Here is a 14,048-nt window from a genome sequence, read left to right as displayed (position 1 = left end):
GCTTTATATTAATGAAATTATTTATTATTCTCCTACTAATTTCCACTTCAATTCCCTGGCAAAACACCTAAGGCAATTCTACACAATACCTTTTTCAATGAATCATCAACAAAAAAAAACATATTCTTTGGGTTTCAAAACACTTATCATTATTATAGTCTTATAGGACTCCTCTAAGGAATCAATTTAATTAACTCACAGAGAAGAACTGTATTTGAAGTTAGATAGCATTTCTTTATCATAGGATACAAGATTTCTGGAAAGAATATACTTAATGAATTATGTAAACAAAAACAAAATAAAAACCTCACGATGTTCCCAGTTTTAATTAGAAAATCAAAGATCTTTAATCACATACATTATATTAAGTCAGAAAAGGGGGATGGTTTGCCAATATCCATTAGTAAGTGTTAGTGGTTAGGTTCTGTAATTCAGATTCTTCTCACTGAATCTCAAATTTCCAAGTTTATACTCTATAACTTTTTTTCTGTGTTTTTTACCTGTTTGAACAACATTAATTTAAACAGCTAAAACAAGATGGTCTAGAAAATTCTATGTCAAACTTTTTACCAAAACATCTTATTTCTAAAACTGGTACTCCAATACTAGTTTACCCATGTTTTTCTATATACTGAAATGCCCTCTCTGCACTATATTTAACTGTGTACCAACTTTTCATTATTATTCTCATATTTAGGTCATGAAGCATTAAAACAAAACTACCACTTAATGTACCAAAAATCCAAGCTCACATGACAATATAAGAATTGTTCTCCAGGGATGAGAAAAATTATAATAATTATCATATTTAAAAGGCATGTTTTTATTATACTTGTATGTATTTTGGACAAAAATATTCATCAGCTAATATGCTCTTCCACACATTGTATTCACTGAGTTTACTGCCACAGTTTTAGTGCAACAAAATATCTTTGAAAAGCCACTTCACATTAATTATGGCAAGGCTCATTAAAATGCAGAGGTAAAGATCCCATTTGTATAGAAACTTAAAAAATGTTTGAAAAGGAAAGGTGTTTCATCAGGCTGAATATTTTTTGTATACTAAAAATATATATAAACATTTCTTGAATTAGTTTTACCATAAATTCTGGTACAGTATTATTTAATGGTGATAAATTTTGAGAGGTATATGTTTAAAATGCATTTTACTTGAGATTATAGTCTAAGGTAAACATTTAATACACAATGTCAAGGTAGTTTCCTTTTTTTAAAATTTTTGTATCAAAAGTCATACATTTTATGTTGACATTTCTTCTTACCTGTGTGCCTCAGACCAACAAAGTACTTTACCTTAAAATTTAAAATCTTGAGACAGTAGTACAGCATTGAAAAAAAATGTAAAGCAGCTCAGATACATTGAACACAGATTTTACATTTTCATTTGTCAAATTACAATATAAAAAGTAAGCTTGAAAATCAAGATGAAAAAGCTTATTCTTCCTCAAGAAAAAAGTATGAACAATCTGAAAATGATCAACTAGTATGAATGAAACATTGTACATAGTTAATCACATTTAGTGGTAGCTAAACATACCACTCCCTCCTGGAAATTATGGAACCATCTACGTGTGAAACTAAGTTATCTTCGTCTTCATCATAACATTCATCACTGACAAACTGCATTCCCATTTTTACATCTTTATAATAATCCATTGGTCTTTCAAACCTACTGAGATTTTCTGCATTGTTCCACTGTGCTTTTTCAGGCTCTTCTAAATAGTCTTTCCATATTAGATTGCTCACTGGATTTTTGTTTTCTTTTTTTACACTGTCTGGGTAAGATTCAAGCTCATCTTGTTGAAGAACATCTATTTGTGATTTTTTTTTGCGTATCTGATGGTGGAGTGTAGTTCTTGTATGTCTTATAAGTGTTTCCAGCCAAAACACTTATTAAGTACAATGAAGGGGGATCCACCCACTACACTAGCAATGATAGTGCTAATTGTGTCATCCTTAATTGTTGCTAAAGTTGACAATGGTAAGGGCAATTTTTTTGGTCCTGTTGCTAGATCCTCGATGTCAGCAGTTGAGGGATGCCACTGAATTGTAGGTTAAAGGAGTGGTAGTAGTAGTAGGATCTGAAATGTAGATGACCTTTGATCACTTCTGTGACCAAGGGGGCAGTCAATTTACAGACATAAACACCAGAATAATTGAAAGTCATTGGATGGACAAAATGAAGAGTATTGTCTGAAGCCAGTAAACCATCAGGCCATTGTCCGTCCAACCTGCTCCACACAGATTTGAAGGGCAGTGGATTTGCATCAGCATTAGACTTAAAATTAACACCTTTTCTTCCTATGAACCAATTTCCATCATAGCTTGTTACTGAAACCTCAGGAGCAGACTGTATTTCTAATAGGAAAGAATACCTGCTGTCATTTTCCAAGGCTGAATGTTTTACAACACAAGTAATTTGCCTTCCTCTAGCAAATCTGGCTGGAAACAGCTTGTACTGATGGATAATTACTGCTGTTTCATTTGGAAAAGAAGTTGTAGTAGATTCCATTTCACCAAGATCACCCTCCCAGTCAATATGTGCAACTGGTTGTCCAGTGGCTGCAATACAAACGGCTGCTACTCTTTCATTTCCTCCATCAGTTAAAGAATCTGTCCCTTTTGCAGTTATGGAAGGGTCAAAGGATCTGAGACCTAGGAAACATAAAGGTGGTCCCAATTGAGGCCATTATATTGCAATAGTTAAGAGTCATGATTTTTGGTTGTTGTTTGATGATGACACTGTAGAAAAAAAAGATGCACAAGCTTTGAAGAATTCTATGGGTTGACGTCAGATATCACAAAGATCTCCGAGTCTGGTTACATCCTTTTCTATCAGTCTCAGGACTGAGGGGAACCGTGATAAAGAGATACTTTCTGCCATTTCTTCTCTGGTTATTTTGGAAAGGATCAAGCACTGATTTTTCAAGAAAAGAGAGATGAAGGAGGCTCAGGGGGCAGTAGAACACTTTGCACACAATAAAGCAAACACTTTGTATTAAAAAGAATATAAAAATAGAGGCGGAGCCAAGATGGCAGCATGAGTAGAGCAGTGGAAATCTCCTCCCAAAACCAGATATATTTTTGAAAATACAACAAATACAACTCTTCCTAAAAGAGGGACCAGAAGACACAGGACAACAGCCAGACTACATCCACACCTGTGAGAACCCAGCACCTTGTGAAGGGGATTAGATACAAGCCGTGGCCTGGCAGGACCTGAGCGCCCCACACCCCAGCTCCTGGCAGGAGGAGAGGAGTCAGAGCAGGGATTGAGAAGGAGCCCAGGACTGCTAAACACCCAGCCCCAGCCATCTGCATTGAAGTGCAGACACAGTGTGTGCATGGGGTGCTCAAAACTAGGGTAACAGGACAGTAAGACCTGTGAGTGGGTCCCCGCAGCCAGCACCCCAGGGACAAAGAAAAGTGAGTGCTTTTTGAAAGTCTTAAAGGAACAGGGACCCCACAGCTGGACTGGAGTGTCCAGGAACACTTAGCCCAGCGGCTGGGAATCCCGGGGAACTCTGGACACCCTACCCCCTGTGCAGCAGGGCGGCTTGGAGGCCCCTCACAGAGATAAACAGCCTCCTGGCTGTTTCCCCTCTGACGCAGCTCCACCATATTGGAGCAGAGGCCTGAGGCAGGCCACACCCACAGCAACTGCAGAGCTATACTACATAGTGGCCGGAAGCCCAGTCTGTGGCAGCTGCCCAACACAAGCCACTAGAGGTCGCTGTTCTCCCAGGAGAGGAAGGACACAAAGCAACAAGAAGGGATGTTCTCCCAGCCATCACTCACCCCAGCTCCACAAACTATCTCTATTGCCATGAAAAGGCAAAATGTGAGACAGACAAAAATCACAGAAACAATACCTGAGAAGGAGATAGACCTAACCACTCTACCTGAAAAAGACTTCAAAACAAAAATCATAAACATGCTGACAGAGCTACAGAGAAATATGCAAGAGCTAAGGGATGAAGTCTGGAGAGAGATTACAGATGTCCAGAGGGAGAATACAGAAGTCAAACAAACTCTGGAAAGATTTATAAGCAGAATGGATAAGATGCAAGAGGCCATTGATGGAATAGAAACCAGAGAACAGGAACGAATAGAAGCTGACACAGAGAGAGATAAAAGGATCTCCAGGAATGAAACAATATTAAGAGAACTGTGTGACCAATCCAAAAGGAACAGTATCTGCATTATAGGGGTAACAGAAGAAGAAGAGAGGTAAAAAGGGATAGAAAGTGTCTGAAAAAATAATTGCTGAGAACTTCCCCAAACTGGGGGAGGAAATAGTTGCTCAGACTATAGAAGTACACAGAACTCCCAACAGAAAGGATCCAAAGAGGACAACACCAAGATATATTATAATTAAAATGACAAAGATCAAGGACAAGGACAGAGTATTAAAGGCTGCCAGAGAGAAAAAGGTCACCTACAAAGGAAAACCCATCAGGCTATCATCAGACTTCTCAACAGAAACCTTACAGGTCAGAAGAGAATGGCATGATATATTTAATTCAATGAAACAGAAGGGCCTTGAACCAAGAATACTGTATCCAGCACGATTATCATTTAAATATGAAGGAGGGATTAAACAATTCCCAGACAAGCAAAAGTTGAGGGAATTTGACCCTCACAAATCACTTCTACAGGGTATTTTAGAGGGACTGGTCTAGATGGGAACACTCCTAAAAAGAGCACAGAACAAAACAGCCAACATATGAAGAATGGAGGAGGAGGAATAAAAAAGGGAAAGAAATAATCATCAGGCTGCATTTATAATAGCTCAATAAGTGAGTGAAGTTAGACAGTAAGGTAGTAAAGAAGCTAACCTTGAACCTTTGGTAACCACGAATTTAAAGCCTACAATGGCAATAAGTACGTATCTTTCAATAATCACCCTAAATGTAAATCGACTGAATGCACCAATCAAAACACACAGAGTTATAGAACGTATAAAAAAGCAAGGCCCATCTATATGCTGCTTAAAGAGACTCACCTCAAAGTCTGCACATATTAAAGACATGCACAGATTAAAAGTCAAGGGATGGAAAAAGATATTTCATACAAACAACAACGAGAAGAAGGCAGGTGTTGCAATTCTAGTATCAGACAAAATAGACTTCAAAACAAAGAAAGTAACAAGAGATAAAGAAGGACACTACATAATGATAAAGGGCTCAGTCCAAAAAGAGGATATAACCATTATAAACATATATGCACCCAATACAGGAGCACCAATATATGTGAAATAAATACTAACAAAATTAAAGGAGGAAATAGATTGCAATGCATTCAATTTGGGAGACTTTAACACACTACTCACTCCAAAGGACAGATCCACCAGAAAGAAAATGAGTAGGGACACAGAGGCACTGAAAAACACAGTAGAACAGATGGACCTAATAGACATCTATAGAACTCTACCTCCAAAAGCAACAGGATACACATTCTTCTCAAGTGCACATGGAACATTCTCCAGAATAGACCACATACTAGGCCACAAAAAGAGTCTCAGTAAATTCCAAAAGATTTAAATCCTACCCAACTTTTCAGACCACAAAGGTACATACTAGAAATAAATTGTGCAAAGAAAGCAAAAAGACCCACAAACAAATGGAGGCTTAGCAACATGCTACTAAATAATCAGTGGAAAAACGACCAAGTTAAAATGGAGATCCAGCAATATATGGAAATAAATGACAACACCACCAAGCCCCAACCTCTGTGGAATACGGCAAAACAGTCTTAAGAGGAAAGTATATGGCAATCCAGACATATTTAAAGAAGGAAGAAAAATCCCAAATGAATAGTCTAATGTCACAATTATGGAAATTGGAAAAAGAAGAACAAATGAGGCCTAAGGTCAGCATAAGGAGGGACATAATAAAGATCAGAGAAGAAATAAATAAAATCAAGAAGAATAAAACAATTGAAAAAATTAATGAAACCAAGAGCTGGTTCTTTGAGAAAATAAAATAGATAAGCCTCTAACCAGACTTATCAAGAGAAAAAGGGAGTCAACACACATCAACAGAATCAAAAACGAGAAAGGAAAAATCACGACGGACCCCACAGAAATACAAAGAATTATTAAAGAATACTATGAAAACCTATATGCTAACAAGCTGGAAAACCTAGGCGAAATGGACAACTTCCTAGAAAAATATAACCTTCCAAGACTGACCCAGAAAGAAACAGAAAATTTCTACAGACCAATTATAAGCAACCTAATTGAATCAGTAATCAAAAAACTACCCAACAACAAAATACCCGGGCCAGATGGATTTACTTCAGAATTTTATCAGACACACAGAGAAGACATAATACCCATTCTCCTTAAAGTTTTCCAAAAAATAGAAGAGGAGGGGACACTCCCAAAGTCATTCTATGAAGCCTACATCACCCTAATACCAAAACCAGGCAATGACTCCACCAAAAAAGAAAATTACAGACCAATACCCCCGATGAACGTAGATGCAAAAATACTCAACAAAATATTAGCATACCAAATTCAGAAATACATCAAAAGGATCATACACCATAACCAAATGGGATTCATCCCAGGGATGCAAAGATGGTACAACATTTGAAAATACATCAACATCATCCACCACATCAACAAAAAGAAGGAGAAAAATCACATGATCATCTCCATAGATGCTGAAAAACAATTCGACAGAATTCAACATCCATTCATGATAAAAACTCCCAACAAAAAGGAGCATAGAGCGCAAGTACCTAAACATAATGAAGGCTATATATGATAAACCCACAGCTAACATCATACTGAACAGCGAGAGGCTGAAAACTTTTCCTCTGAGATTGGGAACAAGACAGGGATGCCCACTTTCCCCACTGTTATTCAACAGAGTATTGGAGGTCCTAGCCATGGCAATTAGACAAAACAAAGAAATATAAGGAATCCAGATAGGTAAATTAGAAGTTAAACTGTCACTATTTGCAGATGACATGATATTGTACCTAAAAAATCCTCAAGATTCCACTGCAAAACTACTAGAACTAATATCAGAATTCAGCAAAGTTGCAGGATACAAAATTAACACACTGAAATATGTGGCTTTCCTATACACCAACAATAAACTAATAGAAGAGAAATCAGGAAAAGAATTCCATTCACAATAACATCAAAAAGAATAAAATACCTAGGAATAAACCTAACCAAGGAAGTGAAAGACCTATACCCTGAAAACTATAAGACACTCTTAAGAGAAATTAAAGAGATCACTAACAAATGTAAACTCATCCCATGCTCCTGGCTAAGAAGAATTAGTATCGTCAAAATGGCCATCCTGCCCAAAGCAATATACAGATTCGATGCAATCCCTATCAAATTACCAACAACATTCTTCAATGAACTGGAACAAATAGTTCAAAAATTCATTTGGAACCACCAAAGACCACGAATAGCCAAAGCAATCCCGAGAAGGAAGAATAAAGAATAAAGTGGGTGGGATCTTGCCCCCCAACTTCAAGCTCTACTACAAAGCCACAGTAATAAAGACAATTCGGTATTGTCACAAGAGCAGAGCCACAGGCCAGTTAACAGAAGAGAGACTCCAAACATTAACCCAAACATATATGGCCAATTAATATATGATAAAGGAGCCAGGGACATAAAATGGGGAAATGACTGTCTGTTGGGGACCGCCTTTGTCTTCTCACATGTTTGTAGGCAGAATGGGAAAGCACCTTCCCCCATGTCTGAATGCAGCATGGGAAAGCACAAGCTTGAGAACAACTGGTGCAGTCCTTTGAAGTTATCTGTCCACAGAAACATATCTTGTCCTTGAAGATGAGCCAAGACTCCTTACTCTGAAAATGGGGAGACCTTGAAGATGTGTGGAAACACCACCCCTGCTTCTGGCTATGCCCTTCCCCCACTTGCTGATGTGGTGGGAATGGAGAACAAAGAACATTCTGTTTATGCATTCCATGAGCAACTACCTGGAACCCTGCTGAGCCTACCTTTGCCCGGCCACCGCTGATTTCAATACTGTGCTTGATTGTCTATTGGACAATGCTATGTCCTGGAATCATGTAACTCCACTGCATTATATAAACCCTGGACCTTCATTAAAGTTTTGCTGGTGACGCACGGGAGCGTCAGCCCTCCCAGCTCTTTCTGTCTTTCTTTATTTTCTTTGCCCTCCTTCTGCACTTCAGGACCTGCTTGACTAGGCACGGCTGGACCACGACAACAGTCTCTTCAACAGATGGTGCTGGTAAAACTGAAACTGGACAGCTACCAGTAAAAGAATGAAACTGAATTACTGTCTAATCCCATACACAAAAGTAAATTCAAAATGGATCAAAGACCTTAATGTAAGTAATGAAACCATAAAACATAGGCAAAAATCTCATGGACATAAACATGAGTGAATTCTTCATGAACATATCTCCCCGGGCAAGGGAAACAAAAGCAAAAATGAACAAGTGGGGCTATATCAAGCTAAAAAGCTTCTATACAGCAAAGGACACCATCAATAGAACAAAAAGGTATCCTACAGTATGGGAGAATATATTCATAAATGACAGATCTGATAAAGGGCTGACATCCAAAATATATAAAGAGCTCACACACCTGAACAAACAAAAAGCAAACAATCCAATTAAAAAATGGACAGAGGAGCTGAATAGACAGTTCTTTAAAGAAGAAATCCACATGGCCAACAGACACATGAAAAGATGCTCCACATCACTTGTCATCAGAGAAATGCAAATTAAGACCACAATGAGATATCACTTCACACCAGTAAGGATCGCCATCATCGAAAAGACAATCAACAACAAATGTTGGTGAGGTTGTGGAGAAAGGGGAACCCTCCTACACTGCTGGTGGGAATGTAAGTTAGTTCAACCATTATGGAAAGCAGTATGGAGGTTCCTCAAAATGCTCAAAATAGACTTACCATTTGACCCAGGAATTCCACTTCTAGGAATTTACTCTAAGAATGCAGCACTCCAGATTGAAAAAGACAGATGCACCCTTATGTTTATTGCTGCACTATTTACAATAGCCAAGATATGGAAGCAACTTAAGTGTCCATCAGTAGATGAATAGATAAAGAAGATGTGGTACATATACACAATGGGATATTACTCAACCGTAAGAAAAAAACAGATCCTACCATTTGCTACAGCATGGATGGAGCTAGAGGGTATAATGCTCAGTGAAATAAGTCAGGTGGAGAAAGACAAATACCAAATGATCTCACTCATACTTGGAGTATAAGAACAAAGGAAAACTGAAAGGACAAAACAGCAGCAGAATCACAGAGCCCAGGAAAGGACTAATAGTCACCAAAGGGAAAGGGACTTGGGAGGATGGGTGGGAAGTAGGGAGGGACAAGGGCGGGGAAAAAGAAAGGGAAAAATATCATAGGGATAAAGGAAAATACTACCAGCTGTGCTAAAGGATGTATTAATTATCTTATCTGTGGTCATTCTTTCACAATCTTTGTGTAAGTACATATATAATTCATATGTATATCTCTATATAAATTGTAGACAATAAATGTGTATATTTTATTTGCCAATAAAAAGAAAAAAATAAAATAAAAATAAAAATAAAAATAAATAAATACAAGACCCATCTCTGTGTTGACTGCAAGAGACTTACTTGACATGTCAGGACATATATGCACCCCTATATTTATTGCTGCATTATTTACAATAGCCAAGATATGGGAGCTACCAAAACACCCAGCAATAGATGAATGGATGAAGACGAAGTGGTACATGTACACAATGGAATATCATTCAGCCATAGAAAAGAAAGAAACCCTGGTATTTGCAACAACTTGGTTGGATCTAGCAGATATGATGCTAAATGAGGTAAGCCAGGCAGAGAATGACAAATACCATGTGATTTCACTTACATATGGGATATAAAAATAAAACGAAATGAAAACAGCAGTAGACTCACAGACACTAAGTGACTGGTGGTTACCAAGGGGGAGGGTTGGCAGGGGTGGGTGAGGCATGGGTGAGGGGCATATACCTTTGGGTATAGAGAGGGTACCTTCTCACATAAGTGTTTCATCATCTGCTTCATAGGAAGATCACAAATTCCTTCCTGCCCTTGTCATTTCCCAAATTCCTTCAGTTTGAAAATCCAGAATGCCCAGTCGTCACCATCACATGAGAAGCTCGTTCCCTCACAGCGCTTCTCCTGCTGGTCAGGGTGCCCACTGTGATTGCTGCTTAGATTAATCACAATATAGATGGTTAAGCATTATGACTTTTTAAACTGGATATTTGCTTCTATATTTACCAGCTACCAGTCTTCTAAAGGAAAAATAATAACTTTTTATCAATGTTTTCTCTAGTAATAAAACATATTGTAGACAGTGAGGGAACTGAAATACCTTCAGGGATTTCCATAAAGAATAAAAATTCTGAAATACTTAAACCAGTTCTACTTTATAACAACAAATTTAATTGAGGACAACCTAGTAATCTTTTCTGTGGTGACAATCTTCCCAAGTAACCTTGACACATGGTGAACCTACACATGAAATTAATTATATTTAGCATATCTCTTTCTTTAAGGAAAAAGAAAAATATAATTTTGGTGTTTTTTTTCCACTGACCTTATGGGAAATCTTAAGGGTAATTTTACGTATAAAAAAACAAAAATTTTATTTTATCTTACTCATATTTTTAGAATATCTGATATTGGTATGGTAAGAATCAAATGTTTTCAGAGAGTATTTGGGAACATGTTAAATGATGTCACCTGTCACTGAGAAACAATGCAGAATCATACATTTAAGTCAAGTGACAATGAAACAAACACTGGTATCACATTGCAGAAAACCATAACATGATTGAAACATCCTAAGAAACATTTGTATTTTTTTATCTTAAGGACAGAACAAAGTCAACATAAATCCAAGAAAGTTATTTGATAAGACATAAAATGTATGGATTACATTTTGTGTAATGAAAAATCTTTCGCATTTTAGGAATAATTAGCAAGTAGCCCATCTTCAATTGAACTACTTCCATAATTTTAACACATATCCTATCTTCCTTTCACACCTAGATTAAATACATTATCCATGACCCAAGTAGAGGTAAAAGGCTTTCTGAATTATAGACAAGGAAATGCTCAGACACACACACAGCTTCAGACCTCTGCCTGGTGTCTTCCAGGAAATAATATTCACCAGGCAGGGCACTATGTATCTTTGAGAACTGGATCACCTTCCTCCAGGGTGTTGTCTCTGCTTCAGGTGTCCCTCCAAAAGTCTGTTTATTAATAGGGGCACAATCCTAAAATGGCCCTGAGCTCACTATGTTAATTTTGCCTGCTTTTTGTTCTGCTTCAGCACTAGACAGTCAGATCCTTCAGGAAAGTCAGGAGTAAATTTCACCTTTGTAGATCAAATGCTTCACATACTGTCCTCATTGAAGCACCCCAGTATTTTTTTTTAGTTAATGAAATAGAGAAAATGACTTGTAAGACGACTAATAATCAAAACTTATCATAAAAAGAGAACCAATTCTTTCAGAGCTGTGCCACAAAGGGAGAACCAGTTTGTCAAGAATCACAAACTGAGCACATGCCCCCCACATGTCAGCCTGACGGGATTCAATGCTCTGAACTTTGCAACAGTCATTCAGGCTTTTGAGCACTTAGGACACTGTGTTCTTTCCTCAGTCTTTCCCAATTTTATGAATAAGTTAAATGATGAGAAATAATGTCCAGCGAAGTGAAAGCGCTCTGTCCCTGAGGATGTTTGGATGTATTACATGAAGTGAGAGTCTTGGTCACGTGTCTTAGGCAGCAATCCCAGCAGATCCTGCTTCATGTCCTTGTTCCTGAGTCTGTAGATTACAGGGTTCACTGTTGGAGGTACCACAGTGTAGACCACAGAAAACAGCCTCTCAGTAACTGATGGTGAGTTTGAAGGTGGTTTGAGGTAAACAAAACAGGCAGTTGTCATAAAAAGGGTGACAACAATGAGATACGGAACGCACGTGTAGAAAGTTCTAGACTGTCCTTTCATGGTAGGAATCTTCAGCACCATGGAGAAAATATGAATTTAAGAGATCATGATACAGATGAAATAAGACATGCCTAAACAGGTACCTAGTCCAATACTAACATAAAACTGTCATTGGTGTTTCACAGCAGGACATTCTTAGTAATGAGGAGACATCATAGAAAAACTGTGGAATCACACTGGAGCCACAGAAGGGCATGAAAAATGTGCCAGCTGTGTACACAGCTCCAAAGAAAAACCCCGCCCATGGCCCAGCAAACACCAGCCATCAGGGCACAGGTGCCACCACTCATGAAGATCTCATAGTGCAGGGGACAGCAAATCGCTATATAATGGTCATAGGACATGGCAGTGAGCACAAATATCTCACCTGCTGAAAAGGAAGTCATTAAGAGTACCTGGAAAGCACGTCCTAAGATGGAAATTGAAGTGTTGTGAGTTAGGTTGTTGACAATGAATTCTGGGATTAGGACAGACACGAGGAAGACATCCAGTAAGGACAAATTCTTCAGGAAGAAGTACATGGGTGTTTGTAGCTGCAGGTCTAGGTTTATGAGAGTGATGATCAGAAGGTTACTTATTAGGACAGCCAGGTAAACCACTAGGAAGAGCACACCGTGTACAATCTGGAGCTCCCAGACTTCAGAAAACCCCTGAAGAAAAAATACTGTTACAAAGGTACCTTTGGCCATGCTAGATTCTCCTCACTGCCTGTCAAGACAAGGAGATATGCAAAGAAACATCAATTTACACTTTCTAACAAGAATCATGTTGATACACAGAATAACTTCAGTGAAAAAAAGGCATATGTGTTCTTTAAATAATTCTGAAGAATTACTATCAAGTTCCTTCTTTTAAAAGTAATGGGATTCCATGAATTATGTGTGCAAATAGTCTTTGTGTGAGTTACACCTGATCCTGTAGTCTCAACCTTAACTAGCCACCAGAAAAATATAATTTGAGTAAATACAGGACTTTTACTGTATATCAATGAATATTTGTATCATAGTGATATTGTTCTATGATTAATGAAAAATACTTTTGTTTTCAAACAATCCAAACTCCTGTCTTTAGGACTTTTATGTTATTATCCCTAATAGTGTAACTGGAGCAATTTGTCAATTCTCCTTTGTTCTAAGTGTTATGACCTCACATTTGTGCTATTTAATAATCCAACATAGCCAAAATAAATTTTTTAACCTTATGGGTATAAACAAAGGAATATTAAAAATGATTCTATGTTCAATGATTGTATTGTCTTGAGGTCATGTAATTCACATATGTTGAACATTTTATTTATGTCTGTGAAAGAATTATTTAGGAAAACTTCAATTCCTTTGAATATGCACTTGTGTAGAGAATGCTGTTATTATGGAATGTTCCCAAAGGTTGATATTTTTATAAGGGTATATCTTAGAGGCACCATAATAAAATATCTTCCCCTATCTGAGTGAACATGTTTTCTTTGTCATGTGTTGTCTATTTTAATATCAGATATCTGCTTTCAGAGTTCAAAATGTTTCCCTACATTATTATTTACTAGTACACAGTTATTTATTTATTCTTTACTGAAAACATCAGGAAGTGCTCCATATTTGGGCACCAAACTGTTTAGTAGAGACAATTTTTTTGAAAGGCTTATTTCTGAGAGATTCCTGTCAATATGAGGGGACAATGATGAACAATAATACATATAAAAAAGAAAGAAAACCAATGGTGATGGGTGTCTTTAAAATAAGAAAAATCTATTATTTTAGAGATTAACAAAGTATTTATCCGAGATTGGAAGTGGACGATTGCTCCCTGTTGGGGTGACCTTGTAACCGACACACAATGGAAGAGAACACACAGCCCAGAGACCAGCGGGGGAGCCTCTCAGGGAGCACGGCTCGCGCGGCACAGCAGGGCGATGTCCGTCCAGTGCGCATGTGGAGAGTCTGTGCGTCGTGAGTTGCAAGAATGCACAGTGCAGACATCAGATGACTTGGA

At 37.8% G+C, this 14,048-nt stretch overlaps 2 pseudogenes; both read right to left on the bottom strand.

The window, feature by feature from the left end:
- Positions 1 to 1,545: 1,545 nt before the first annotated feature.
- LOC140846081 (nectin-3 pseudogene) lies at positions 1,546 to 2,545 on the bottom strand (annotated as a pseudogene).
- An 8,576-nt stretch (positions 2,546 to 11,121) lies between these two features.
- On the bottom strand, positions 11,122 to 12,751 carry LOC108396263 (olfactory receptor 14A2-like; annotated as a pseudogene).
- Positions 12,752 to 14,048: the final 1,297 nt, after the last annotated feature.

Source organism: Manis javanica, chromosome 14 (assembly GCF_040802235.1).
Source record: "Manis javanica isolate MJ-LG chromosome 14, MJ_LKY, whole genome shotgun sequence".
Taxonomy (NCBI): Eukaryota; Metazoa; Chordata; class Mammalia; order Pholidota; family Manidae; genus Manis; species Manis javanica.
This window is presented reverse-complemented; position numbering and strand designations above follow the sequence as displayed.